General features: G+C 45.4%; 1 pseudogene across 1 annotated transcript in view; it reads left to right on the forward strand.

Annotated features, from left to right (window-relative positions):
• Positions 1 to 21180, forward strand: part of LOC311122309 (2-hydroxyacyl-CoA lyase 1-like) — a 69849-nt pseudogene extending 48669 nt beyond the window's left edge. Inside the window, exons 10-17 of the transcript in view lie at positions 16875 to 16950; positions 17110 to 17182; positions 17371 to 17448; positions 17625 to 17719; positions 18019 to 18131; positions 18738 to 18873; positions 19221 to 19326; positions 21097 to 21180. The product of the transcript in view is annotated as a 2-hydroxyacyl-CoA lyase 1-like (transcript). The remainder of the gene's footprint in view (positions 1 to 16874; positions 16951 to 17109; positions 17183 to 17370; positions 17449 to 17624; positions 17720 to 18018; positions 18132 to 18737; positions 18874 to 19220; positions 19327 to 21096) is intronic.
• The last annotated feature ends 348 nt before the right edge of the window (positions 21181 to 21528 follow it).

The following is a 21528-nucleotide window of genomic DNA, read 5'->3' on the forward strand; positions in this document are numbered from 1 at the left end:
GATTGAGCGTTTTGGCCTGAGAAAAAACATAAGGAGTGATGTTTCATTTAAAGTTTTATGAGAGTGATGGTCATGTTTATCCGCACACTAAGACAGTCAGAACGCACCTAGCCTCTTGTCTGTAATCCATGTGGGAGGAGGGGAAATCATTTATTTTTTATGAACAAACATTTTAATAAAATCATTCATGTCTTAAGCTCCTGACCCTCTGTGGGAACCAAAGAATCGTAGTATTTGCTCTCATGAGTAATTTCAAAGAATTTCCATCCCCAATGGCACCCTATTCCCTTTATAGTACACTACTTTTGACCAGGGCCATAGGGTTCTGGTCAAAAGTAGTGTACTCTATAAAGAATAGGGTGCCATTTAGATTTTGCATTTGTATGTGAGCGACAGGACTTTTTACATTTGCGTTATTAAACCTACCTGTCCTTTGCCCTCTAGAAAATATTTTAGAAAGTAAATTATTAATTCATGTATTCTTTCTTGTGATATTTATGTCATCATTTTGTGCCTTCTTTAGTTACTGAGGGGAGGTTAGGAGAGTAGGGGCAGCTGTATGAGCGAAAACAATGATGCACACTAAGTACTACAACGTTTGTGAAAAGCACTGATACTATTCCGAGGCATACGAGGGGGAAAACATGCCTCCCTTGGAGAGGAGAAACACTGTAAACCAATGGTAGGACAGCAGCATTTAGATTTTCTTCTGTTGAAAAAAAAATATATATATTATTTGTCTTGGTCTTATAATCAATGTATTTTGACAGGTTTTGCTTGCTTAACTTCTTCAAAAAAATGAAACCACTCAATCCTTTTATGTGATTGCTTGTTCAAACCCCCGTTTTTGTCTCTTTGAAAATAATTTTAACTGGAAATATGTACAATACATATGCTATGTTCGTCAAATCAGGATCAGGAGGTTCACAGGTTTTTTCGTGTCCTTTTTTTTCTTTAAAAGGATGAAACTAGCATGTACATATGAAATAGTGACTGAATTCGAAACTCCCATGAATTCTTTCAGTATCTGAAGATTGCTGTATATTTTATGAGTAATAAAATAAAGAAATGAGTTATGTTATTTAATAATGAACTATGGGTTATCTGTTTTATGTGACAACCGCAGTATCAATTTCTAGGTGACAGTGGTGCTAATCCCAAAAGAAAGGCTACATACAACAAGGAACAAGAAGTCTATTGGCAAAGTGATGAATATTGCATGTACCTTGGCCTAACGGTGTGGGTTATGTATTTTATTTTTCATGGCGTCCTCAACATTACAGTTTTAAGGGCAACAATAGCCTACATTTGTTTACAACTCGCAGGATTTCCATACATGAGCTTTCAACAACACAGAGTGTTGCATCAGCACGAGATCGAAAGTGTGTCAAATCTGTACAGGTCATTGTTACGTCATCACTGATAAATGTTGAAACTGATCAAAAACCGCTGGAGCAGTTCAGTCTAATCCTCCCTAGTGCTGGAGGATTGCGTTTGTTTTCGCTCTGGATGCGCGTTCATTTTGGCAAGGAAATGTGCTGATTTTGCAAGGAGATGGAGAATAAAGAGTTCAAGGTAGACATGTTATTTATTTTTAAATCTTCAATTATATTAATTACTGTGGATTAAATATTGTTTAACAAATGAAATAATGTGCTATTCATGCTGTAATATCAAACTAGAAAGTATATGGCCGGGGAGTCATGAGAGTTGGCTAAAGGTACAGTAGGGTCAAATGGGGGTCAAAGGTTATGACAGCACCTTCATAAATTCGTCCAAAATGGCACCCTATTCCCTATGTAGGCTAGTGTACTACTTTTGACCAGGAGCCATAGAAGGGTTGGCTGACGTCACGAAAATGATGCTCGCGCATCGATGGCCGGAAGTCGTGTATCTTGTTATGATTCTGTACCTCAGCTAACAACAAGCTGCCATGTGGGGAATCGTAGCTCTATGGCATGTTTCAGCTCGTTGTATGGTGTTATTGATACCATGTCTTGTTTTGAGGTGTTTTGACTGATATCATGTCTATGCAATGACTAGAATTCGCTACCTAGCTAACCAACAACAACTGTAACAATGTATTTGAGACGAGTTCATTGTTCAAATGTATTTATGTTTGCATTAAACATTTAGAGACTAAATATAGTTTACATGTTGTCTAAGTCAAACCCTGTCTATTTTGCCCCATAGTTGCATGCCAGTTTTGTTGCTAAACAACCAACCCCTCTATAGAGTGTTACAGTGGAGGTGTGATAATACCCATAAAACCTAGCGGTCAAACAGGGAAATGGTTCCAATCGTTTTTCCACCATTAATTTTTCCCATAGGCGATTTTAGAAACACATAAAATAAGGGCTGTATTTCGTGTAGGCTTTTATTTTTATTTTATTTTTATTTATTTCACCTTTATTTAACCAGGTAAGCCAGTTGAGAACAGGTTCTCATTTACAACTGCGACCTGGCCAAGATAAAGCAAAGTAGTGCAATAAAAACAACACAGAGTTACATATGGGGTAAAAAAACATAAAGTCAGAAATACAACAGAAAATATATATACAGTGTGTGCAAATGTAGCAAGTTATGGAGGTAAGGCAATAAATAGGCTATAGTGCAGAATAATTACAATAGTATTAACACTGGAATGCTAGATGTGCAAGAGATTATGTGCAAATAGAGATACTGGGGTGCAAAAGAGCAAAATAAATAACAATATAGGGATGAGGTAGTTGGGTGGGCTAATTTCAGATGGGCTGTGTACAGGTGCAGTGATCGGTAAGGTGCTCTGACAACTGATGCTTAAAGTTATTGAGGGAGATAAGAGTCTCCAGCTTCAGAGATTTTTGCAATTCGTTCCAGTCATTGGCAGCAGAGAACTGGAAGGAATGGCGGCCAAAGGAGGTGTTGGCTTTGGGAATGACCAGTGAGATATACCTGCTGGAGCGCAGACTACGGGTGGGTGCTGCTATGGTGACCAATGAGCTAAGATAAGGCGGGGATTTGCCTAGCAGTGATTTATAGATGGCCTGGAGCCAGTGGGTTTGACGACGAACATGTAGTGAGGACCAGCCAACAAGAGCGTACAGGTCACAGTGGTGGGTAGTGTATGGGGCTTTGGAGACAAAACGGATGGCACTGTGATAGACTACATCCAGTTTGCTGAGTAGAGTGTTGGAGGCTATTTTGTAAATGACATCGCTGAAGTCAAGGATCGGTAGGATAGTCAGTTTTACGAGGGCATGTTTGGCAGCATGAGTGAAGGAGGCTTTGTTGCGAAATAGGAAGCCGATTCTAGATTTAACTTTGGATTGGAGATTCTTTATGTGAGTCTGGAAGTTGAGTTTACAGTCTAACCAGACACCTAGATATTTGTAGTTGTCCACATACTCTAGGTCAGACCCGTCGAGAGTGGTGATTCTAGTTGGGTGGGCGGGTGCTAGCAGCGTTCGATTGAAAAGCATGCATTTAGTTTTACTAGTGTTTAAGAGCAGTTGAAGGCTACTGAAGGATTGTTGTATGGCATTGAAGCTCGTTTGGAGGTTTGTTAACACAGTGTCCAATGAAGGGCCAGATGTATACAAAATGGTGTCGTCTGTGTAGAGGTGGATCTGAGAGTCACCAGCAGCAAGAGCGACATCATTGATATACACGGAGAAAAGTGTCGGCCCAAGAATTTAACCCTGTGGCACCCCCATAGAGACTGCCATAGGTCCAGACAACAGGCCCTCCGATTTGACACACTGAACTCTATCTGAGAAGTAGTTGGTGAACCAGGCGAGGCAGTCATTTGAGAAACCAAGGCTATTTAGTCTGCCAATAAGAATGCGGTGGTTGACAGAGTCGAAAGCCTTGGCCAGGTCGATGAAGACGGCTGCACAGTACTGTCTATTATCAATCGCGGTTATAATATCGTTTAGGACCTTGAGCGTGGCTGACGTGCACCCGTGACCAGCTCGGAAACCGGATTGCATAGCGGAGAAGGTACGGTGGTATTCGAAATGGTCGATGATCTGTTTGTTAACTTGGCTTTCGAATACTTTCGAAAGGCAGGGCAGGATGGATATAGGTCTGTAGCAGTTTGGATCTAGAGTGTCACCCCCTTTGAAGAGGGGGATGACCGCGGCAGCTTTCCAATCTCTGGGGATCTCAGACGTTATGAAAGAGAGGTTGAACAGACTAGTAATAGGGGTTGCGACAATTTCGGCGGCTAGTTTTAGAAAGAAAGGGTCCAGATTGTCTAGCCCAGCTGATTTGTAGGGGTCCAGATTTTGCAGCGCTTTCAAAACATCAGCTGTCTGAATTTGTGTGAAGGAGAAGCGGGGGGGGCATGGGCAAGTTGCAGCAGAGGGTGCAGAGTTGGTGGCCGGGTTAGTGGTAGCCAGATGGAAAGCATGGCCAGCTGTAGCAAAATGCTTGTTGAAATTCTCGATTATTGTAGATTTATCGGTGGTGATAGTGTTTCCTAGCCTCAGTGCAGTGGGCAGCTGGGAGGAAGTGCTCTTATTCTCCATGGACTTTACAGTGTCCCAAAACTTTTTGGAGTTAGTGATACAGGATGTAAATTTCTGTTTGAAAAAGTTAGCCTTTGCTTTCCTGACTGCTTGTGTATATTGGTTCCTAACTTCCCTGAAAAGTTGCATATCGCGGGGGCTATTTGATGCTAATGCTGTACGCCACAGGATGTTTTTGTGCTGGTCAAGGGCAGTCAAGTCTGAGGAGAACCAGGGGCTATATCGGTTCTTAGTTCTGTATTTTTTGAATGGGGCATGTTTATTTAAGATTGAGAGGAAATTACTTTTAAGGAACAACCAGGCATCCTCTACTGACGGAATGAGATCTATATCCATCCAGGATACCTGGGCCAGGTCAATTAGGAAGGCCTCCTCGCTAAAGTGTTTTAGGGAGCGTTTGACATTGATGAGGGGTGGCCGTTTGACCGCGGACCCGTTACGGACGCAGGCAATAAGGCAGTGATCGCTGAGATCCTGGTTGAAGACAGCTGAGGTGTATTTAGAGGGTATGTTAGTCAGGATGATATCTATGAGGGTACCCATGTTTACGGATTTAGGGTTGTACCTGGTAGGTTCGTTGATAATTTGCGTGAGGTTGAGGGCATCTAGCTTGGATTGTAGGATGGCTGGGGTATTAAGCATATCCCAATTTAGGTCACCAAGCAGTACAAACTCTGAGGATAAATGGGGGGCAATCAATTCACATATGGTGTCCAGGGCACAGCTGGGGGCTGAGGGGGGTCTGTAGCAAGCGGCAACAGTGAGAGACTTATTTCTGGAAAGGTGGATTTTTAGAAGTAGAAGCTCAAACTGTTTGGGCACAGACCTGGATAGTATGATAGAGCTCTGCAGGCTATCTCTACAGTAGATTGCAACTCCACCCCCTTTGGCAGTTCTATCTAGACGGAAAATGTTATAGTTGGGGATGGACATTTCAGAATTTTTGGTGGCCTTCCTGAGCCAGGATTCAGACACTGCTAGAACATCAGGGTTGGCAGAGTGTGCTAACGCAGTGAATAACTCAAACTTAGGAAGTAGACTTCTGATATTTATGTGCAAGAAACCAAGACTTTTGCGATTACAGAAGTCATCAAATGATAGCGCCTGGGGAGTAGGAGTGATACTGAGGGCTGCAGGGCCTGGGTTAGCCTCTACATCACCAGAGGAACAGAGGAGGACTAGAATAAGGATACGGCTAAAGGCTTTAAGAACTGGTCTTCTAGTGCGTTGGGTACATAGAATAAAGGGGGCAGATTTCCGGGTGTTATAGAAAAGATTCAGGGCATTATGTACAGACAAGGATATGGAAGGATATGAGTAAAGTGGAGGTAAACCTAAGCGTTGGGTAACAATGAAAGAGATAGCATCGCTGGAGTCATCAATTGAGTCGGTCTCCGCGTGTATAGGGGAAGGTGCAAAGGAGCTATCTAAGGCAGGTTTAGCTAGGCTGGGGGGTCTACAGTGATATAGTACAATTAGAAATAACCGAAACAACAATAAACTAACCATGTTTGGGCTGAGGCTAAACATAAACAGGATGTAGTACCGTAAAAAGGAACAGTCCAGCAGATATCAGCTGTATATCTGAGTTATCATAAGGTCCGGTGGTGAAGCACTAGTAAGAGGCCACGGCTAGCGTGTGCTAGCGGGCCAGGGCTAGCAGATGGATGGAATCTTCGTGGTTAACGTCGTAACCACATCAGACGATTTCGTCGGCAGACCAGTCGTGTAGGATCGGCGGGGCTCCGTGTCAACACTAGGTGGTCCCGTCCGGTTGACAGAGAGGTAGATAGCCGGGAGATGGGCGATGGGCCTAGCTCAGGATGATTAGCCAGACCACAGCGTCCGTTTTGTTGTAGCTGGCTGGTGGTAGCTAGCTGGTAGCGATGAATCCGGAGTTAAAGGTCCAGTGATTCAGTGATTCCGGCGGAAAAACTGATATGTTCTGGGTCGATAACGCGCTGTGCAGACTGGCCGAATATCCGGTGATCAATGTCCAGTGATTAAAATTAATCCCGCGGAAAAAAATCCAATGTTCTGGGTGAAACACCGCTAGCTGTGGCTAATAGCAAGTAGCTAGTTAGCTGGCTAGCTAGTTTCAACTGGAGATTCTAGATTCTAGATAAAGGTAAGTCGATAATAGAATCCGTTCCACATTGAGTGAGGCGGGTTGCAGGAAAGTATATTTTGTAGAAGGATGAAAAGTCTGATAGGGAAATATGTACGAAAAATACAAAAAACAGGGTATTTACAGGCTATTTACAGACACACGACAGAAACAGGACTGCACTACTTCGCCATCTTGGAAAAAAGTGGCGTGACGTTTTTGTAACCATGTAAATCTCTCTCGGACAAGTTGATGTATTTGATGTATTTTTCTATTACATGTATGACATTTCATTGAGATATTTTGTGTTTTAATGACGCAAAATTGAATTACAGCCTAACTCTGCTTTCTGTTGTCGCCATCAGGCTGCAGTGGTGACCTTCACTACCGTGACCCACAAGGATGAAACTTCCCAGACCAGCCTCACCCTCAGCAGGGGAAAGAGAAGCTACCCAGACCTACACACCTTTGTGCAGGACATGAAGGACGAGTAAGTTGCTCTTTGGCTTCCCCATGCATCCCCTAGATATGTTCCCTATCTCAATTGCATACTCCTCGTGTCCTCTCTTCTCAAAACCCATTGGATGAGAAAGCCAGAGGTCCCGCCCTTCTGACCTTCTCATCCAATGGGTTTTGAGAAGGAGGCGAGGAGATTGAGAGTCTCCCATAGTCTCGGGCCAATACAAAGGACTCAACGGACCAAATAACCAATCAGGGATGTCTGGGTGTGGCCTAGTTCCATAGAGGTCCATCCATAACGTAGTCTAAGATAATAGAGGTAATGTCCATCCATAACGTAATCTAAGATAATAGAGGTAATGTCCATCCATAACGTAATCTAAAATAATAGAGGTAATGTCCATCCATAACGTAATCTAAAATAATAGAGGTAATGTCCATCCATAACGTAATCTAAAATAATAGAGGTAATGTCCATCCATAACGTAATCTAAAATCATAGAGGTAATGTCCATCCATAACGTAATCTAAAATAATAGAGGTAATGTCCATCCATAACATAGTCTAAGATAATAGAGGTAATGTCATGTAGTTCATTGTGTACTTGCATTTATTTACTTTTCAGCCATTGGAATCTGCTGAGTGAGAATATGCGTGCCGGGGTGAGTTATAGTCACCTCTAAAGTAGTTAATGTTGGTAAAATGGACCAAACATTCATTTGTGGAAATCCTGCAGGACCTTTAATCCTGAACCACTGCTTTAATTGACTAGCTTGAGTAAATGGTTCTACATTTTATATCAGTGCAGCCCCTTTAACAAACTAACTCTGTATGGTCTTTTAACATTGCAGATGAGCAGACATGAGTTTAGTGCCAAGTGCATGGATATTGTAGCATGGGTGATGGAGTCTACATCCACTGTGGTTGTTCCCGCCCTTGACCTCACCATGCAGATAGAGCTCTCTGATTCGCCAAGCTCTTCTGGATCAGGAAGTAATGAGGCAGGAGAGGTGACCTCTCTTGGCCGCAGCGTCAGATTCAGCTGTAGTGGAGGACCCAGCAGGTGCACCAGCGCCAGAACTGCCTGCAGCACACGCACTCCCACGCCTTTCCCCTCCTCTCACAGGTACCTAGCCCTATCCCCTCCTCTCACAGGTACCTAGCCCTATCCACGCATCTCACAGGTACCTAGCCTTATCCACGCCTCTCACAGGTACCTAGCCCTATCCATGCCTCTAACAGGTACCTAGCCCTATCCATGCCTCTCACAGGTACCTAGCCCTATCCGCTCCTCTCAAAGGTACCTAGCCCTATCCTCTCCTCGCACAGGTACCTAGCCCTATCCCCTCCTCTCAAAGGTACCTACCCCTATCCCCTCCTCTCACAGGTACCTACCCCTATCCACGCCTCTCAAAGGTACCTAGCCCTATCCCCTCCTCTCACAGGTACCTACCCCTATCCACGCCTCTCAAAGGTACCTAGCCCTATCCCCTCCTTTCACAGGTACCTAGCCCTATCCCCTCCTCTCACAGGTACCTACCCCTATCCACGCCTCTCACAGGTACCTAGCCCTATCCCCTCCTCTCACAGGTACCTAGCCCTATCCCCTCCTCTCACAGGTACCTAGCCCTATCCCCTCCTCTCACAGGTACCTACCCCTATCCCCTCCTCTCACTGGTACCTACCCCTATCCACGCCTCTCACAGGTACCTAGCCCTATCCCCTCCTCTCACAGGTACCTACCCCTATCCACGCCTCTCACAGGTACCTAGCCCTATCCCCTCCTCTCACAGGTACCTAGCCCTATCCCCTCCTCTCACAGGTACCTAGCCCTATCCATGCCTCTAACAGGTACCTAGCCCTATCACCTCCTCTCACAGGTACCTAGCCCTATCCACGCCTCTCACAGGTACCTAGCCTTATCCATGCCTCTCACAGGTACCTAGCCCTATCCATGCCTCTAACAGGTACCTAGCCCTATCCATGCCTCTCACAGGTACCTAGCCCTATCCCCTCCTCTCACAGGTACCTAGCCCTATCCCCTCCTCTCACAGGTACCTAGCCCTATCCCCTCCTCTCACAGGTACCTACCCCTATCCCCTCCTCTCACAGGTACCTACCCCTATCCACGCCTCTCACAGGTACCTAGCCCTATCCCCTCCTCTCACAGGTACCTACCCCTATCCACGCCTCTCACAGGTACCTAGCCCTATCCCCTCCTCTCACAGGTACCTAGCCCTATCCCCTCCTCTCACAGGTACCTAGCCCTATCCATGCCTCTAACAGGTACCTAGCCCTATCACCTCCTCTCACAGGTACCTAGCCCTATCCACGCCTCTCACAGGTACCTAGCCTTATCCATGCCTCTCACAGGTACCTAGCCCTATCCATGCCTCTAACAGGTACCTAGCCCTATCCATGCCTCTCACAGGTACCTAGCCCTATCCCCTCCTCTCAAAGGTACCTAGCCCTATCCTCTCCTCTCACAGGTACCTAGCCCTATCCCCTCCTCTCAAAGGTACCTAGCCCTATCCTCTCCTCTCACAGGTACCTACCCCTATCCCCTCCTCTCACAGGTACCTACCCCTATCCACGCCTCTCAAAGGTACCTAGCCCTATCCCCTCCTCTCACAGGTACCTACCCCTATCCACGCCTCTCAAAGGTACCTAGCCCTATCCCCTCCTTTCACAGGTACCTAGCCCTATCCCCTCCTCTCACAGGTACCTACCCCTATCCACGCCTCTCACAGGTACCTAGCCCTATCCCCTCCTCTCACAGGTACCTAGCCCTATCCCCTCCTCTCACAGGTACCTAGCCCTATCCCCTCCTCTCACAGGTATCTAGCCCTATCCCCTCCTCTCACAGATACCTAGCTCTATCCCCTCCTCTTTTTGCAGGTATTTCCTGTTATAGGTACAAATATCCATTCCAGATCCACTTAGTGAGAAATACTACTTAGATACTACACAACCACTCGTGGTGCTAGGCAACGTTTACTCTGAATGTTAATGTTTGCTCTGAGTGTGGTTTGAGATGGTTCACAATGCTTCCTTTGAATAATAATAACAAGGTTGAGTTTGTGTCCCAAATTCTTGGATCATATTTTTTATTTTGTTACCATATACTATTCATTTATGTTGTGCATTCTGCAGGTCCATGACCTCTTTGCTAAGTGAGAACGAAGAGCGATATGTCTCCTCACCTGAGGGTGGCGATAGAGAGATGAGACACAGACAACACTCAGCACCACTGAGATCTGTGTTTGGCATCTCTGAGGACTCTGTCTTCGACATGGTCCAGAGCGGCCAGTCGCAGGGTGACATCGTACCGCTGCCCAAACGGAGTAGACAGGAGAAATACAGACCTAGCAAAATGTCAACGGACGGCAAGTTTATGATGGGTATTGTCGAGTTGGTTATAAACCTTCTCAACTCCAGATTGGCTGAGCTAATGCGAAGTGTCAGTCAGGGAACTCTAGTTCTGCTGACTGGAAGTATCTCAGCAAGTCAACAGTTTGCCCAAGAGATGCTAAGCATGGCGACTTCTAAGATGTATTCCCATGCCATAGAGCATATTGCGCTCGGCCACAAGTCTCCCCTTGAGTTAGAGAGGGAGCTTGAGGCCATCTTGGGTCCTCTGGCTGGACAGGTCATAGTCATCATCATAGATAGCATCATCAAGGCTAAAGCCAACGGAGGAAATGAGGGGAGAGCGTCCAGCCCCTTGACCTATTTTCTAACTGCCATTTCGGCAGAAATACAAAGCCTAGTGGTTCACAGATCGGCTAGCAGACCATCCACCAGACTGTCCAACAACGACCCACTGCTGAACATTTCCAAGTCAAAGGTCTTAAGATCAGTTCTGCTCAAAATGGCAGAGCTCTTTGGCCAAGGTCCAAGTGAAACCTGTCTAGTTCCACTAGTCCAGAGTCAGTCCAACAACTCCATTTGCGACTGGACTGTGAATGCAGGCACCATTCATCCAAGTACATTTCTGTCCGACAGCAGAGTGACAGAAGTGTCATCCGATGTTGTGGATCTTGTACTTGAGGTTTTTTGGATAACAGGATTTTTGGATAACAGGAACCCGTCAAGGCCACAGAGTGCCTGCTCCCACAACTCAGCTAGTGGAGCAATAGATATGAGAGCTCTTGCTGGGGACTTGGTCAGACAGGTGTCTGTCAAACTCAGCCCATTTGTCTCTGAGAGTCAACTCTCCACCATGTCCATGACAGATCTGTCATCATCTTTTTCTGACTCCACCTTGAAGCAGTTGTGTTCTCGCTCTGTTGTTGCTCTGGCAACTGCCTGTCAAGCAATCAAAACAGAGCTTGAGAACCAGAGACCTACCAACCTGGCAGCCAGAGACCTACTATCGTCTCTGGTAGAGACCATTGAGGACATGGATATCTCTGACATCCTCCAGGGCCCGTCGGCCATTTTGGAGGAGGCTGCTGTGATAAAGCACCCAGAGATGTCCACCTCGACAATATAAAGTTGACATCCTCCATGGTCAACCAGTGGAGGAGTATATTGTCAAAGCTGAGCAATGCATCACTCAGGTCATTCAGGATGCAGCTGTGACATATACTGCTGCGCTGGATAAAACCGACACTTGTGGGAAACTGTCGGAAATCCTATCTGTCCATGTTTCCTCAGAGAATATTGAGGAGGCATCCTCTGATCTCTTTGGTGGAATTATTTCCGACCTGCATGAGGTATCTGAGGTCAATAAGGCCTCCATGCGTACGAAATCAGGTCGCAAAATGTTCTGGGTGGAAGTGAGTTCAGGTTCCCAGAAGATTTATACCAAAACCCTGGACAAACTAAGGAAGCTGTTCACCTCCCACCATCTCACTGAGGGAAAAAATACTCCTGTGCAAATCGAGCTTTCTGCAACTGGACTACTTGTAACTGAGGCCACTGTGCAGGAATCTCCTGTAACTGAGGCCACTTTGGCAGTGTCTCCTGTACAGAAGACAGACAGTAAGACCCTTCTAAGTCCCCAGCCTCAGCCTACCAGCTCACCCTCGACACCTGCACTAAAGGGGTAATCAAACAGGTGATCTCGGTGCTGAGGGTGGACACTTCAAAGGAAGACTGCTCCGCTTCCGTTGGGGAGAGCACGTCAAATTCATCCTTCGACTTCAACCAGAAGTTGGACTCGATAATTTCGAAATTGGAGGACCTCACCATTTCGAGTGATGTGACATCAGCCGAGATTGCCACACTCACGCGATCTCTTAGTGCAGCCAGCAGAACCTCTAACATTTCCATCCAGAGCTTTCACAGTGCTGAGTTCCGAGCTAAGGCCAAACACATTGTGAGTGAGACCATTCTCAGAGCTGCTAGCAAAGCCAGCCATTCTTTGCTACAGAGCATGCCTAGCACCACCTTCTCACACCATGCGGTTTCTACAGCCGAAGATATAGTAAATATTATCATGCAAGACCTTGAAAGTGTATCCCAGTACACTGTGGACGACGCAGACTCCTTCCCACTAGGAGAGAAAAAGCTGGAGTTCCAGCTCAAACCCAGAGTTGTCTTTGACAACTTATTGGATGCTGCTCAAACCATGTACCACAGAGTAAAGGATAGACTGAACATCTTTTTCTCTTTTCCACCAGTGTCAGTCACCACAGCCAAATATGTGCTGGACTCCGCCCCTGTGGAGACACTCAGACATTCTAAGTCCGCTGACACTGCTCTTGTTGAGGACAGGAGCCGCCCTCCGTCTGTGAGAAGTGAGAAGCCTTTGTCAAAAGTCTGTTTGGCTAAAAGGTCTAAAGCCCTTGTGTCTTCGAGTGGCTCTTCAACAGACCACCATATAATTGACACATGCAGTGAGGATGTCACTCTGCCCACCAGGAGTATGTCAGTTGTGAGCAACAACAGTTTGAAGAGAGCCTCTCCTCTCCACGGCAGTGGATTGAGTGAAAGTTGCAAACCTCTTGTGGCTCTAAAAGACGTAACAGTGGCAGTCAGCCAAGAAGGCTTTAGCAAAACTGCAAAGAAGACGCTCAGCTTGATCCTAAATGTGATCAAGTGTAGAGTGGCCAACTCTGAGAGTTCATCTGTTGGGCAGATTGCAAGTGAGGAGTGTCTGATAGCCACTAACATGTTAGACTCTGTACTGGAGAGCCTTGACCAGTTGCCTGACATGAGCGCTGCCGATGAAATCACAAGGACAGAATCCCATACCTCTATCGCAATGGACGAGACAGGTTCACGGTCAACGCTTGTGAGCCAACAAGAAATAAACATATCTGACACCAATATCATAGTGAAAACTATAATGGACACATTGAAGACGGACGACCCAGAGATGACTTCAGCAGAAGAACATCTGGATAGGCTCCTGTCAGTTGAAGCCCTTCAAGGTGCATCTGGCAACCTGATCGCAAAGGTCCATGGTCTCATTCAGGAGATAACCATAAACCGCCAGCTTCAATCCATGGTTGGCCACAGAAGCCTCTCTCAACCAGCGCTGCCTAAACCAGCCCTGAGGAAGCTGTCAAAGGACGATGCCTCAGAGCTCATTTACAACTTTGCCCAGACTTCTGTTAGGAGACTCCTGGGGCAGTGTATGGGAAGGCCTATGCCACCATCGGCTGAAATGGTTTTGGATCAGGTCATCAAGTTGATGACAGACGTGGTGATGGACAGCCTGACTTATGTGTCCAAGTCTACAATGGAGGATGGTAAGTGAAAGTACCTATTTTCATCTGCATAGGACTTAATTGTAACATGATGCTCAATACATTGCGTTTTATGATGTGAAATTCACTGGTTGTGTCCAAAATGGCACCTTCTTCCATATTTAGTGCACTACTTTTGACCAGACCCTATGGGCCCTGGTCAAAAGTAGTGCACTATAAAGTGAAGAGAATGCCATTTGGGATGCAGTGACTGACTTCAATGGCTGCGTCCTCTTCTCCCAGTTATTGTACACAGGTCGGTCACACTAGCGTGCTCTTCTCACTCAGACACCAGCAATGCCACAAGTGACATCACTCATGGTGTTGTAGCTGACCTTAATGCTACTGAGGAATTCCCTGCCAGGAGCCTTAGCCCGGCTGATGTAAAGGCTGACGGCATGGCCCGTCTTCCCTCTGCCAGAGGGGAAGAGACTAAGAAGAACAGGAAGTGGCGTTTCCTACCGAAAATGCATAAGTTTCCAAAGATCATGATTAAGGTAGGGTGCTCTGTGTTTTGAGATTACCTCTGTAAGGCAGGGCTGAAATTTACCCTACAGATTCACTACACCCCTATTGTCTCTCAGCATTAGAACAAAACTGTTGTCATTGTCTTTAGGAGGTTGAGTGAGGACGCTGTAATGCAATCCTAATACACATGGGAGAGTCCCAAATGGCACCCTATTCCCTATATAGTGCACGACTTTTTACCAGAGCTCTCTGGGCCCTTGTCAAAAGTAGTGCCTTACGTAGCGAATAGGGTGCCTTTTAGGATGCACACTCTGTATTTTACACAGGCTCAGTTGTCCTGATGTGTTTTGTCAACAGCTGTTCAAGACAAAAGGGGAACCGAAGAGACACCCTGAACAGGATGCGCTGCCTACCAAACATCTCAGAGAGACTCATATTTCACAGGGTAAGTGATAAGCATCGATAATGTCATATTGATGTATCACCCTATGACAAGCTTGTTAAAACAGTGACAACAGATACAGGCAGACCGACGGACAGACATGCAGACAGACAGGCAGACTGACAGGCAGACGGACGGGCAGACAGACATACAGGCAGACAAAAAGACAGGCAAACAGGCAGACAGACAGACGGACAGGCAGACGGACAGGCAGGCAGGCAGACAGACAGACAGACTGACGGACAGACAGACAGACAGACAGACAGGCAGACAGGCATACAGACGGACAGACAGGCAGACGGACAGACAGGCAGACAGGCAGACAGACGGACAGGCAGACGGACAGACGGACAGACACAAACACACACATTCATTTTCTGATTATGAAATGTTCTCATGACAGATGCTGAGTGTGAGGTTCCAGAGGTTCCATCCACTTCCCCACCCAAGGAGGACCTGACAACCACACCGGCCCCTGCTCCCCAGGAGTCCCAGTCCCGTAAACGCCCACTCATAGTCAGGGTGTTACACGCTCTCTCCAGAGCCATCTCCAAACCATTCACAGGAGCTTCTGGGAAGAATAATTAGCCAAATGCCTGATTTTATTAATATGATATTTTAATCAGAGCCTTTATTTAATAAAACATTACTGCATTGATTTCTGTCTATAGTAGTCTTCATGTATGTGCAAGATAACGGTAAAGTACTTCAAACCACATAGTCAAAAGTATTCATAGTGAAGTACCGTTTATGATTATTGATTGTGGAAATACACATAATACAGAAAAGTTGTTGTCACATATAAAGACAGACATAAAGGAGAACTCCGTAGACCAGTCACATTCTCAAGCCATAACTAAATCCATGAATGGATCTCCTATAAGATGACAGGAGAACATTTGTAACACTTTCTATGAAGCCTATATCTATAATGCATACACTCAAGTCATTTACATTTTACATTTTAGTCATTTAGCAGAAGCTCTTATCCAGAGCGACTTACAGTTAGTGTGTGCATACATTTTTTTTTTCATACTGTCATACACTCATAATGACTTAACTGAGTTAAGTGTTAAGTAAAGTGCAGTTATAAACACATAATGAGGGCTTATTATGTATTTCTTGCAATAAAAAAAGAAAAATGCTACTAGTTTATTAAATATTCATGACTGCTATTGCACGGCTCATGTCCACACTTCTGTACAATAGGGGGCAGTAATGCACCATAACGTTGGATGCCAACTGCCTATAAACCCCACTGAAGAAGAAAAAGCTACTCATGTAATGCATGCTGGAAAGCAGACAAAACTAATGATTTGCAAGAGATCTAAACACGATTTATAAGCTACTGAACAACAAGTCCAAGAAATCATTGCTAACCGCGTTTGCACTTTGAACAGATTTCTCGACAATAATAATGGAAGATGTGACTGGGGCTCAGCTCATTGCAGAGGCACTAAAAGCTCAGGTGAAGTGTGTGCAATATATATAAAACAGTGTTATACTGTGTAACCGTGTTGCTAATAATATATTAGTCGCTGATCATGTCCTTGGCAGTGAGAATGTAACACTATGAGTTGTGAAAGTGTGCCATAGGTCATTGCACTGGTATAGCTAACTATTAATATTGTTGTAGAAAAACATTTAGATGTTTATGTGGAATAGTATATGTTAACACCCTTGTTGATGCATGCCAATGTGTGTGTCAATGCAAAGAAAATCTAAACTACATTGTAACAATTCATATACAATTCAGTATGAAAATGTATGCACTCACTAACTGTAAATCGCTCTGGATAAGAGCGTCTGCTAAATGACTAAAAATGTTTAAAAAAAGGTAAATATACTGTATCTACATGTAACTCTCTACAGAATGTAGAATATATGTTTGGAATAGTTGGTGTTCCAGTCATTGAAGTAGCTAAGGCAGCTCAAGCCTCAGGAATCAAGTATGTGGGAATGCGCAATGAACAAGCCATAAGCCACCTTTTTATTACTAAACCAGCTCTCCCCAAATCATGTGATATTAACTACCCGTACATAGACTACAGGAGCGTGTAGTGTGTGAGGGTCAGTTTCATAGCTTTTTTGCATTGCTAATTATGTCTGCCTGTCTGTCTGACCCTTTGTGTGTCTGTCTGCCTGTCTTCCTGTCTGTCCCTCTGTCTGTCTGTTCCTCTCCAGTCCAGGTGCGTGTCTGGTTGTGTCTGGACCGGGACTCATCCATGCACTTGGTGGAATGGCCAACGCTAACATGAACTGCTGGTATGCTAGAACTCCACAAACAGAAGACCCTACTACTCATGTTCAGTGGTCCTTTCAAAAGAAGGGATGCTATCCGCACACTGCAAAAAATGATCTGAGGACTCCAAACTATCTCAGATTGTCAGTTGATGTCATTGTGTGATACCTCTCTCTCTGTAGGCCTGTGATTGTTATTGGAGGCTCCTCCGATCAAAACCAAGAGACCACTGGGGCGTTTCAAGAGTTTCCACAGGTACCGATTGAACCATGATATTTATGACTTTTGAACATTAGGGGGTTGTTTCCCAGGACACAGATTAAGCCTAGTCATGGCCTAAAAAGCAAACTCAATAGAGAATCTCTGTCTGGGAAACTGGCCCTAGCAGTTTAATTGCTGAAAGAGGAAATAATTTGTTATTTGTGGTCCTCTTTCTCTGTCAGGTGGAGGCATGCAGATTGTACAGTAAGTTCTCTGCTAGGTCTAGCAGTCTGGATATGATCTCCTCAGTGGTAGAGAAGGTATACAGTCTACTCTGACTCCCTCTGTGTAGTCCTCTTCATATCATTTGGTATCACCTGCAATTGTCTTTTTTCTGACCTCTAATTTTCCAGCTTAGCAAGGTACCTTAACTGCTTCATAAGAGCACAGCACAGCCTTAATTGATCTGAATTTAAGGGTGTTTGGTATGTCTAAGGCAGCACGCACTAGCATGTATGGACGTCCAGGTGCTGTATACGTAGACATATCTGGGGACATGGTCAATGCTAAATTGGACAGGAGCAGAGCCAGGTTAGTGGCCATCACTGTCTTTCATCCATTTAAAATGTATACTAATGTGTTACTGTTGAATATGTATACCTCTGAATTCACATCACCGTAGTCATTTTTATTTTATCTTGTTATACCTTTTAACGTCTGAAGTGAACCAGAAATTAAATTACTTAGAAAATATAGCACTATATCAAAATATTCTCATCAGAGAATAGCAATAAGCCTCGATAGACCTTCATGGTTTATTTACATATGCAATAAAGTTGCTAGGTAACATGTTTAATGTTTGACCTATTATTTATTATTTCCTTTGTCAGAGAGGTGCCCTGTAGTCCACCTCCTCCTGTGAGTATGGCTGACCATATGGTGATCACAGAAGCACTGGCGGTCCTGAAAGGAGCCAAACGGACTTTACTCATCATTGGCAAAGGTAGGCATTGCTTTTTTAATAGCCAGATAATCTGGGGGAAACAGAACTAAAATCTTGCATAATTGCGTCAGATACTTGGATAAGGTCTGGGGAGATGTTAAGAGAAAGATACTAACGCCACTTGCGAACTCTCCACCCCCCTAAACGGAAACTCTCTGCAAGTTTCCGGCAAGTTTATGGGCCAAATGTCCCCTCCCGTTCTGAAATTGAAAAGATGCGAGCACCTGCGAAATCGGGATTTGTCCAAATGATTAGTGGTGAAAAATCAGCGTACCGGAACAAAGTTGTCACATCCCATTCTGTTGACAGACGCTACTTCCAGTTATGTTACGTGCGTCTGTCCAAGAGAGATCAATAGCCAGCTGAGACGCACTGTAACACATATAGCACTGTACCACGGTTCAGTTGAAAACTGGGCCACGTTCAGTCGACAAATGTTGTTGACATGATTTCTCATTCTACCTGTCTGAGAGGCACGTTCGTTCTACATGCTATATTTCTATCTGAACGTTGCACAACGTTTTGCTCAGCTGAATGCATCCCAGTTGTGAAGACCAGTCTGTTGAAATCCGTGTGGCAGTGCCCTCTGTCTGTGTCCCTCTGCAGGTGCAGCCCATTGAAGAGCAGAGGGGGCTCTGAAGGAGCTGGTGGAGGGGTGTGACCTGCCCTTCCTGCCCACCCCCATGGGTAAAGGGGTGCTGCCTGACGATCACCCCAACTGTGTTGCTGCTGCCCGCTCCAGGTCAGCCTCTCCTTCTCTCAGCTGGCATCATATTCATGTACAGACCATTGACTGTATAAGTAGGACCAAGAATTTCCCTGACCATTTGAACGGACCACGAAACTCCTGAAATCCCTATCTATAACTAGTCTCTCCTGGCCAGGTCATGTCAATGTAAACTGGTGTCAATCAAACAACTACACTACTCCTATAACTAGCCTCTTTTCATTACATTTTGTTTTGTCCCTGCTCTCCTCCTCCTCTCTTCCTATCCTCCTCCTCCTCTCTTCCTATCCTCCTCCTCCTCTCTTCCTCCTCCTCCTCCTCTTCCTATCCTCCTGGTTCTATGGTCTTGGTGGGGACTGCAGAGCTCTGCTCCAGTCTGATGTTGTGGTCCTACTTGGTGCCAGACTCAACTGGATCCTGCACTTTGGCCTTCCCCCCAGGTTTGACACCCAAGTAAAGGTCATCCAGCTAGGTCAAAGGTCACCAGTAGGGTTTCTTTTTTTTCCTTCTTTTTTTCGGATTCCAGATTTTCTGCTTATTCCGTTCTGATTTCTGGAATCTTCCAACAGGGATTTCTGGGAATTTGGGGAAAGTAACTGTAATTTTGCAACCCTAGTCACAGGTCATTTCATAGTGAACTACATTTCATTGTAACCAGGTATAAAGGTATTTGACTCAGTCTATTGGATTTAGTCTATCAATTATATAGCTTCTCTATAAGTCTTTGTGGTCTCTCCAAATAATGTCATGGCTGTCTTAGTGCTGTACAGTACATCTATATTTAAGCAATAAGGCCCGAGGGGGTGTGGTATATGGCCAATATACCACGTCTAGGGGCTGTTCTTAAGCACGATGCAACGCAGAGTGCCTTGACGATACAGCCCTTAGCCGTGGTATATTGGCCCTATACCACAAACCCCAGAGGTGCCTTATTGCTATTATAAACTGGTTACCAACGTAATTTGAACAGTCAAAATAAATTTCAAATCAAATCAAATCAAATTTTATTGGCCACATGCGCCGTAATACAACAGGTGCAGACATTACAGTGAAATGCTTACTTACAGCCCTTAACCAACAGTGCATTTATTTTAAACAAAAAAGTAAAAATAAAACAACAACAAAAAAAGTGTTGCGAAAAAAAGAGCAGAAGTAAAATAAAATAACAGTAGGGAGGCTATATATACAGGGGGGTACCGGTGCAGAGTCAATGTGCGGGGGCACCGGCTAGTTGAGGTAGTTGAAGTAATATGTACATGTGGGTAGAGTTAAAGTGACTATGCATAAATAATTAACAGAGTAGCAGCAGCGTAAAAGGATGGGGTGGGGGGGCAGTGCAAATAGTCCGGGTAGCCATGATTAGCTGTTCAGGAGTCTTAAGGCTTGGGGGTAGAAGCTGTTGAGAAGTCTTTTGGACCTAGACTTGGCACTCCGGTACCGCTTGCAGTCTATGACTAGGGTGGCTGGAGTCTTTGACAATTTTGAGGGCCTTCCTCTGACACCGCCTGGTATAGAGGTCCTGGATGGCAGGAAACTTGGCCCCAGTGATGTACTGGGCCGTACACACTACCCTCTTTAGTGCCTTGCGGTCGGAGGCCAAGCAGTTGCCATACCAGGCGGTGATGCAACCAGTCAGGATGCTCTCGATGGTGCAGCTGTATAATTTTTTGAGGATCTGAGGACCCATGCCAAATCTTTTCAATCTCCTGAGGGGGAATAGGCTTTGTCGTGCCCTCTTCACGACTGTCTTGGTGTGTTTGGACCATGATAGTTCGTTGGTGATGTGGACACCAAGGAACTTGAAGCTCTCAACCTGTTCCACTACAGCCCCGTCGATGAGAATGGGGGCGTGCTCAGTCCTCTTTTTTTTCCTGTAGTCCACAATCATCTCCTTTGTCTTGGTCACGTTGAGGGAGAGGTTGTTATCCTGGCACAACACGGCCAGGTCTCTGACCTCCTCCCTCAACGTGACCCATGTTATACGGTCAGATATACCACAGCTTTCAGCCAATCAGCATTCAGGGCTCGAGTCACCCGGTTTATAAAAGGGAACGTGTGTGTGTCAGCCTTAGCATTATGTGGTGGTGCCTGGTTATTTCTGTTGTGTTTAGCTTGAGGTTTGGCCACTCCTCCAGCTGCTGTTACATGTGTCACGCACGGCGCTCTTCCTGTCGTGTCGTTGCTGGTATGTTGTAGTAACGTTCCACATACGTTATTTATGTCAAGGTCAATGTCAAGGTTGATCTGTGTGCTGAGGAGATGGGGAACAACGTGCAACCTGCTGCTGCTCTCCTGGGGGACATCAATACTATTGTCAAGCAGGTAACACAACACAGTCCTGGGGGACTGGAGATCCTGGTTTGAATCCAGGCTCTGTCGTAGCCGGCCGCGACCGGGAGACCCATGGGGCGGCGCACAATTGGACCAGCGTCGCCTAGGGTAGTGGAGGGAATGGCCGGCTCAGTTCGTAGAGCATGGTGTTTGCAACGCCAGGGTTGTGGGTTCGATTCCCACGGGGGGTATGAAAAAAAAAAAGTTACGTATGCACTAACTGTAAGTCGCTCTGGATAAGAGCGTCTGCTAAATGACTTAAACATGTTAAATGTAGAGGGCCCCGTAAACAGTTCCACAAACGTCAGCATGAGTGCGCTGACTGTGGAAGCACTAATC

Source organism: Coregonus lavaretus (assembly GCF_964263955.1).
Source record: "Coregonus lavaretus genome assembly, contig: HAP1_SCAFFOLD_1663, whole genome shotgun sequence".
NCBI classification, from domain to species: Eukaryota; Metazoa; Chordata; class Actinopteri; order Salmoniformes; family Salmonidae; genus Coregonus; species Coregonus lavaretus.